This window comes from Arvicanthis niloticus, chromosome 26 (genome assembly GCF_011762505.2).
Source record: "Arvicanthis niloticus isolate mArvNil1 chromosome 26, mArvNil1.pat.X, whole genome shotgun sequence".
NCBI lineage: Eukaryota > Metazoa > Chordata > Mammalia > Rodentia > Muridae > Arvicanthis > Arvicanthis niloticus.
Window position 1 is genome coordinate 1,970,379 of NC_133434.1, and position 8,536 is coordinate 1,978,914.

Genomic DNA, 8,536 nt, shown 5'->3' on the forward strand with positions numbered 1-8,536 from the left:
AGTCAATGACTAGAATGGTCTTAGGCTAATGGCTCAGGAATGCTTCTCATTTCATTCATTCATTTCTACTTTGATGGTCTAGTAGAAGGAACACTGCTCCCCAAGCTACAGCAGACAAAAGCATGAAAAGAACCATTTATGAGTAGCTCAGACTATTCCAAATGCTTTTAGGGTTTGTGGTTCTTAGAGATGCTGAAATGCTCTGTGGATCAGCAAAGGACAACGGACAGGAAGCAAAGTACTTCACCCGGGTCAAGAGCTGAGATGGACCGAGTCTACAAAGCTGACCTAGCCCCAGAGACTAAAGATGTGAGAATAGATGAAGACAGACAACTCTCCCAGGCAGAGGCCCCTCTGAGGGTACTTACTACACGGAGTACAAAGCCTAAAAGAAGTACCATCTGAGCCACAGCAACTCCTTTCTAGCAACCTGTGCTTGGTTTTCCTTTCCTGCTTTGGAGAGTATCAGAGAAGGACCATTGGGGGAAGGTTGATGTTCCTGCTGTGGTGGTTTGAATAGGTATGGCCCCACAGACTCATGTGTCTGAATGCTTGCCTCATAAGGAGAGGCACTATTAGGAGGTGTGACCTTGTTGGAGGAAGTGTGTCACTGTGGAAGCAGACTTTGAGGATGGATATATATATATATATATATATATATATATATATATATATATCTGCTGCCTTTAGATCAATATGTCAATATGTAGAACTGTTAGCTGTTCCTCCAGCACCTAGCCTCAATGATGCCATGCTTCCCACTATGACAATAATGGATTCATTTCTGAAACAGTAAGCCTGCCCCAATTAAATGTTTGCCTTTTCAAGAGTTGCCTTGGTCACAATGTCTCTTCATAGCAATAAAGCCTTAACTAAGACACGCCCCCTTACTTCCCTGGGGAGAATGGTGTTACTTCCCCAACATTTGCTCCCTGGTCACTGGAGAAACAATAGCATTAAGCCATCCTGAACAGAGAGCCCCTTACTCCATTCCATCCAGACTCCTTAGAAGATGAGAAGACATTTTTTTCTTTTTTTCTTTTTTCTTTTCTTTTCTTTCTTTCTTTCTTTTCTTTCTTTTTTTTTTTTTTGGTTTTTCGAGACAGGGTTTCTCTGTGTAGTCCTGGAACTCACTCTGTAGACCAGGCTGGCCTCGAACTCAGAAATCCGCCTGTCTCTGCCTCCCAAGTGCTAGGATTAAAGTCGTGTGCCACCACTGCCCAGCCGAGAAGACATATTTGAACAAAAATTATTCTTAGAAAAATACATACTGTTGATTGGGGAGTAAGAACAGGAAATATAAATTAAACCTTTCAAGAATATAAGTGAATTTTTGATTTGTATTACTGGGTTTGCAAATGCATGTGCAGGTGTGCATATGCGTGCCTGTGTGTGTGTGTGTGCATGTGGATGCATATATGTATGTGTGTGTGTATGTATGCGTGTGTGTATGTATGCGTGTGTGTGTGCACCATTCTGCATGTGGGGGTCAGGGGATACTATAGAATCAATGCTCTCCTTTCCCTTTTGCATGAGTTCTGGGGATTGGATGGAGGCCATCAGGATTGGGCAGCAAGAGCCTTTACCTGCTGAGCCATCTTTCTTAGCACAAAGGGAATTTTTAATTACTCAAATGAGACTGTTACTCAGAGCATGGTGTTTGAGGCAGCTTAAGTTCTGGGATTTCTAAGCATTGAATATCCATAAGATTGTAAGATCTTTACTTATTAAGAACAGAAATTGATTTCCTCTCAATTCAGGAGGCAAATAGTTCAAGGTCATGCACTGGTAGGTTCAGTGTGTGATGAGTGTCCAGTCTCTGCCACCAAGATGGTTCACTGAACCCCAGGGGGGAAAGGATCATTCATGCATGACCCCTTGTGTGACCTAATCCTAATATCACAGCATCATCATCTCCCGATACTAGCACATCAGAAACTCTGAGTTTTGGATGGGGACACAATCAAACTAGGCATCATTCAGGGCTACTTCTGCTACAGGCTTCATCAGAGATGGGTCCCAACATGTTTAGCTCTGCCTCACCATGGCTGCAGAGAGATACTTACCTTCTCTTTCTCCTTCAATGTCTTTAATAAGACTCAGGCCCTTGTGCCTTCTTCTCTGTGAGTTCCCTTCCAGGAAGCTGTGGGGTTCCTTGCCATAACAAACCAGAGATGTCTGTTTTATCTTTAATTTGGCTTCTAAACATTTAGTGTAGTCACCTAAGGCACTGTGAGCAAGGATGCAAAAGACAGGCCCAGAACAACGAAGAACTCTTGTAGCTATAGGGAAATCTGTCAGAATTGGACCTTGGATAGCACCTGCTTCATATATAGTCTGAGGTATTTCATGAAGTCAGACAGGGTCCCTACTACATACATCTGTAGCAGTGAGCTGTTACTCCTCTGAGCTCCAGCGGGTGTCGCACTTCGAGCCACCTGCCAGAGTTCTCTGGATTTGTGAATGAAAACACACACACAGAGAGAGAGAGAGAGAGAGAGAGGGGGGGGGAAGGGAGGAGAGTATGTGAGAGAAAGAGGAGAGAGACAGACAGAGAGAGGAGAGTATGTGAGAGAAAGAGAAATAGGAGTGTGTGTGTGTGTGTGTGTGTGTGTGTGTGTGTGTGTGTGTGTGAGAGAGAGAGAGAGAGAGAGAGAGAGAGAGAGAGAGAGAGAGAGATTTTTAATATGCTTCACTAGCTCAATGGTTGGTCACTTCCTGAACCTCCTCACGACTAGCAACACATCCCTCCGGTGTTCTTGAGTTGACACTATCTAAATCTAAATTTTACCTTTGCTGCCCCAGACCCAAGCAATGGCTCTTAATTCTGATCTCTCTGCTTCCCCATCATGGTGTGATCCATCCTACAGTCCTCTCACTGGAATCTCCTCTTCTTCTTCTCCCCATCTTCCTTGTCCCAGAATCCTAAAAGTCCTGCCTCTTTCACTTTGCTCAGCCATTGGCCGTTGAGTCTTTATTGATTAATCAAAAACTAATTGGGAACAGGGACCCTCAGCATCTGGACATGCAGATTTCTATGTGATTTTGGGAGCCGAATTAAGACAAAGCATTAGAACCAATAATAAATAGGAATAGCCCAGATCTTCAAAATCAAACCTGTCATGTTTTTGTTTTGTTTTGTTTTGTTTTGTTTCCAGACAGGGTTTCTTTGTGTAGCCCTGACTGTTTTGGAACTCATTCTGTAGACCAGGCTGACCTCAAATTCCAAGATCTGCCTGCCTCTGCCTTTTGACTGTTGGGATTAAAAATATACCACCGCTGCTCGTCAAAACCTGTCTTTTCATTGCATGGAAGCATCATGTTTCTGGAAAGGTCACCAAAGTTTTTTTGGGCCAGAGCCCCACTTGAAGGTTCATCATAGGCTACTTTCGGCTGGAAAATGAGTCCCCTGCACTCAGCTGGCAGCACCATCATACAGAACAAGAAAACCTCTGAGACAGAAATGGGGGAGATAGGGTGCTGAAATGAGAGCCTCCCATTGTCCTTGGCTCTTTCTGGCCCACACAGATGTGTTCTTATCCATGAGCTTGGTAATGGAATTGTTAGCTGTTGTCCCTGCCAGTGTTTGTGGGCACCCATCAAGTTCCCTGAGACACCCCTGGTGTCCATGGAAGAATCTTGAGGTGATGAGGGGTGGGGAGGAAAGTGAACTGATGGGATATCTTTCTCTGTGGGATCCTGTGTACCCCTGCAGAGTCTCCAGGTTCTGGGAGTGGTAGAAGTGCTTCTTCACTCAATGGTCTGCATGCCAAGGGTCAAGTCACCGTTGCCATGCCCCAGAGACTGTACCATCCTCACAATCTTCTACTAATACAGCCCATAACTTTGCAAATAGCCCCTTTATCAACTTCTCTTCCCTAACTTCATTACCAGGTGGTTAGAAGCCTGTTTCCAGCAGGGACAATGGCTGATAACAAGACCATCTTCCCACAGTATTCTCCGGGATAGGTCATCTTGGGTTGAGTCCCTCTTGAGAACACGGGCTTTATCATATTGGGTGACAGTGTTGTCCCTCTAGTTCTCAGCTGTGAGTCTGAGTATCTCTCATCATTCTCAAAGCCTCCTTGAGGGTTTCTATTTGTAAAAGTGAGATACTGGTGCTGCCTACTCTGTGGTTTCGGATATAGGTTAACAAAGGGACAGGTACTCAGTGCTAGCAAAGGCTTGGCTCAGTGACCCCAAGCTTTGGCTTCTGTTTCTCTCACTACATCCATTCTAACTTTCTTCTACTACCTGGAGAGGGAGCAGCTTCCTTCAGTCAGTGTTACTCATAGCCTGGTTCTTTGAATGAATGGGTGTTTATCATTAACACAGCTGGAAGCTGTGAACCCCACTTTGTATAGGTGTGAACACAGAGGGATTGTTATCCTTTCTAATGTCCCTTGGCTAACGACATTCCTGATCCCAACATACCTCCCAGCCTCCTTTACCCAAACTCAGTAACAATGCTTTCTTGTTTGAATATTTATTTAGAAAGCTAACTTCTTTTTAACACTTTTATCTGTCTGTGTGTATCTATCAGTCTATCTATCTATCTATCTATCTATCTATCTATCTATCTGATCTATTTATGTGTGCGATCTATTTGTGTGTGTATGTGTGTGTGTAGGCCAGAGGTTGCCATTTCTCAAGTGTTGTCCATCTTGTTTATTTGAGACAAGATCTAAAACATTTGTCTGGAATTCACTGATTTGGCTAGACTGGCTGGTCAGAGAGGCCCCCAGGACCCACCTGCCCTCCCCACCTCCCAAGCAGTGGGGTTACAAGGGAACAACCTTAGCCTTATTTTTTCCCTATGAATTCTAAGATGAAATTCAGATCTTTGTATTTGCACAGAAAGCACTTTATTGAGCTATCCTTCCAGCCCCTATTTCTGTTTGTAAACTTCTTAGGGGATGGTCCTAACAATAAGAACAAGAGATTCTCTACTGACAGTATCCTGTAGACTTGAGCCTTAGACGTGCTCAGGCTCCAGGCATCAAACATACATAAGGTAGGGACTAGGAGAGATGCAGAATTCTTGTGATGCTCCAGGTGGGCTGTGTTCTGCCAAGCCAGAGAATACAAATTGTATACTGTTTACTATCAAGACTAGATGGAGTGGGTGTGCCTGGCGCTGGGTACCCAGAGAGGACTCTTTTTACAACAAGGCAGACAAAGTTCTGAACCTGCATTTCCAGCCTCACCACAACTTGAAGGCATCTGCTTTAAGCTCCAGGGACAGGATACAACTGGGATCAACAGTTAAATAACTATAAGGGAATAGCTGACCCTCCTCAGAATTCTGTGTCTAGAAGAACAGAAGGATCTTTGCTAGAGAAATAGCCAGGATTTTAGAAGAGAGAAGGAGAGCTAAGAAGAGCTAAACAGAGCATCTGTGCAGGTCTAGGGGCAGCATGTGGTGGGGGGCATGCATGAGCTAGGGGTTCACTTGGGACAGGCAGTTTCCACCTGCTCTGCATCCCTAGGAGCCAGCTTTTGTTCAGATGGCCTTCCGGGCAGCAATCCCTGACTCCCGGAAGTCATTTCCTGAAGCCCATAATGAAGATGACTCACTTGGAGCCTTGGTGGCTCTAAGGGGAGGGAGGAGGAGAGTAAGACACAACACTGGACTTGTCTATGCCGGAACCAGATGCCAGAGCAGGCTAGGAGGCAGCAGGGAACCAGGAGCCTGCTTCTGCAAGGCACTTGTTCCTCTTCTCAGAGCTCACACAGCAGGAAGGTGTGCTGGGGTCCAGGATCACAGGAGTGATGAGTTCTTTGTCTCTACTGTCCTTGGTGCTGATAACCTTGAGAGGCTGCCACACATCCTGTCCCAGTTTGGTTTCCATGGGAACTGGAGTGGCAGCGTGATCACTTTGCTGAGGTGAAAAGCCCCAGGATCTGTTGAATACTACCACCAGAGAGGAGACCATCTAAAAGGCTGCCCTGCAGGATCCTTCCTCAGAGCCTTTCCACTTCCTCTCAAGTAGCTGGAGTCCATATTTTCTGTCTACACTTCCATTTAGCCCCCCCCCCGGGGGGGAAGGGGGAGGAGCCTATGATGTAGGTAGGGTCTCCGTGTTCTCTGAATCTTCACTGTTCACCTGCTGCCTTGTCCTGGTGTGTGATAATTGCTTATTGAGTGAATTCATGGGTTAGGGCTGGGCTCTGATAAAAAGATATGCAATTCGATGCTTTCTCAATATATCCAGTTAGTAGCATGAGGCTTTTGTGTTCTGACCTCTTGCTGTGTTTGCCACTCTACACAGTGACATTGCGGCTCAGAACTGAACTGCTATAGATGTATTTTATCTTAATTTCTCAAAAAAAAAAAAAATGCAAATGATACATTTGAGAGTTGACACAGCCAGGCTGGATGACTGACAGCCACTGAACTTTCTATAACCAGCCATGGACTGTTGAGCAGGACACTGGACAAGCTTGGAATAAGAGTTTTCTATAGTCATACTGAAATGGTGAAGAAACCCCAGGGTCTGGATTCAAACTGTAGCCCTGTTCTTAGGCAGTTGTGAGCACCCATGTGGGAACCAAGCCTGTCTAAATCCCAAGTCCTCGTGCGTAAAGTGAGAGGACTACAGACTGTCTCACGGCTGTGCTCTGTGCACTGAAATGAGCCAACGACCAAGGAAGGTAAGGCCCACCTGTTCTCCTGTCACCATTCTTAGATTATTCATTATGAGGTATATTTTCCCCATTTTTATATCTGTAAAACTTCAGGGTTTCTTCTTCTTCTATCTTGTTTATACATAGAATAATGCTGTGCCCCCAGAAGACTGTGTTATAGAGCTGTTATGGAATCTACCATGTTGTTATTGTTACCCCCAAAGGCTAACACAATGTCTGGATAGTAACAGGGACTCCATGCCCGTTAGAAAGAGAAAACTCTCCTTGTCCCACATAAGATCCAAAATGTGCTTTCCTGGGGCCTGCCACTCCTCAGGCTCCATGTCATCTTGGTCCTCAGTAGAACCATCATCCTTGGCCCTGATAGAATGGAAGCACAACCTAGCAAGAGACCCTGATGTCAGGCAGGCTATGATCTTCTTTCCTTGGGTGTTGGGCTAGGTCTGTGATGATATTTCCTTATTCTGTAGCCTCCCGGCCATCAGAATTCTGCCCGTGTATTTGCCAGGATTCTCCAGAAAAACAGAACAGGTATTATGTGCATATATAGAAATTACAAAACTAGCTCAGAAGATTCTGGAAGGTAGCAAGTCCAAAACATTTGCAGCAGGCTAGTGTTCCAGCAAGGAGCTGATGAGGCAGTTCTAGTCAAAGACAGTCTGCTAGAGAATCCTTCTGGTTCAGAATTGGTCAGAAATTTGCTCTCTTTAGTTCAGTCCCCTGGCTAGACGAGGCCTATCTACATTAAGGAGAGCAGTGTGTTTTATCCAATGTTCACTAATTTGAATGTTCACCTCATCTGACAAAAAGAGGCCAGGTTCTTTGCATGCCTAATCCCTGACCACAGAGCCCAGCTGTCAATTACCAGAAAACTCTAAAACAATTCTTAAACACATACCTCAGCTCCTTGTCCCAGACAGCCTCACACATAAAAATAGACATCACAACTTAGGGAATATTCCCAGAGGGAAGACGTTACCTTAGCTGAAGAAGGCCTTGCCTGGGGGAGACTACTCTTGGAATTTACTAAACTACACTGATGTGTTCCACTCTCCCCCACAACAGCTCTTTGCCACATGCAGCTAAAGGAAAAGAAACAGAGGCCAGAGTTCACAGGACTTACTGGTAGAGAGCCCTGAAGAAGTAGTGAGTGAGAGTTCACATTTCTGTTTATCTGTCTTTAACTCCTGCCTTTGAAGGATAATAAATTACTGTTGCTGCCATTGTTCTGTCACCGTATTTAACACTTATGATTACTGTGTTTCAGGCCTTGTCCTAAGGGACTCAGGACAAGGTCCCAATCAGCTCTCTTAATTAACTCCACATCCAAATCATTCCCTCCCCCTGGACAATGATGAAGCAGATGTGATAAGCAGTTTGAAGGTGTGAAGTTCCTGCAATCAACTTTGCCTGGGCATGGACCCCCAGGAGGGCGCCAAACAGTGCTGAGCTCCCTCTCCCACCTGTCAGTCTTCTTCCCTGGTATTTTTACTGAGCAGATGGTGAATGCTTGCTCCGGGTGGACATGCCTGCTGCTCATACCTCATCTGTCTTTGATGCCTTCTAACGGTTTCTGAGATTAATGCCTGCCTTTGTTGACACAGGTTTGACGAGCAGAGGAGGATGGGAAACAGGGATGCTGGTAACAGCTCAAGCTCTCCCTGGTCTGCCATCTTGTACCCTTGCTTTGTGCTGAAGTTCCTCGGTTGCTGAGGCTCAACCCTCTGTTCCAAAAGTTAAGAACTGTAGATCTTGCTTGCATGCTGTGTGTCTACTTCTGAGCATGCTCCAGGACTACATGCTGATGGGGTTGCAAAGACAGAAGTGCCATAACTGATGACCAGGGCAGATGGTAGTGGATGAAGCTTTCCATAGGTGATTTAGGCTA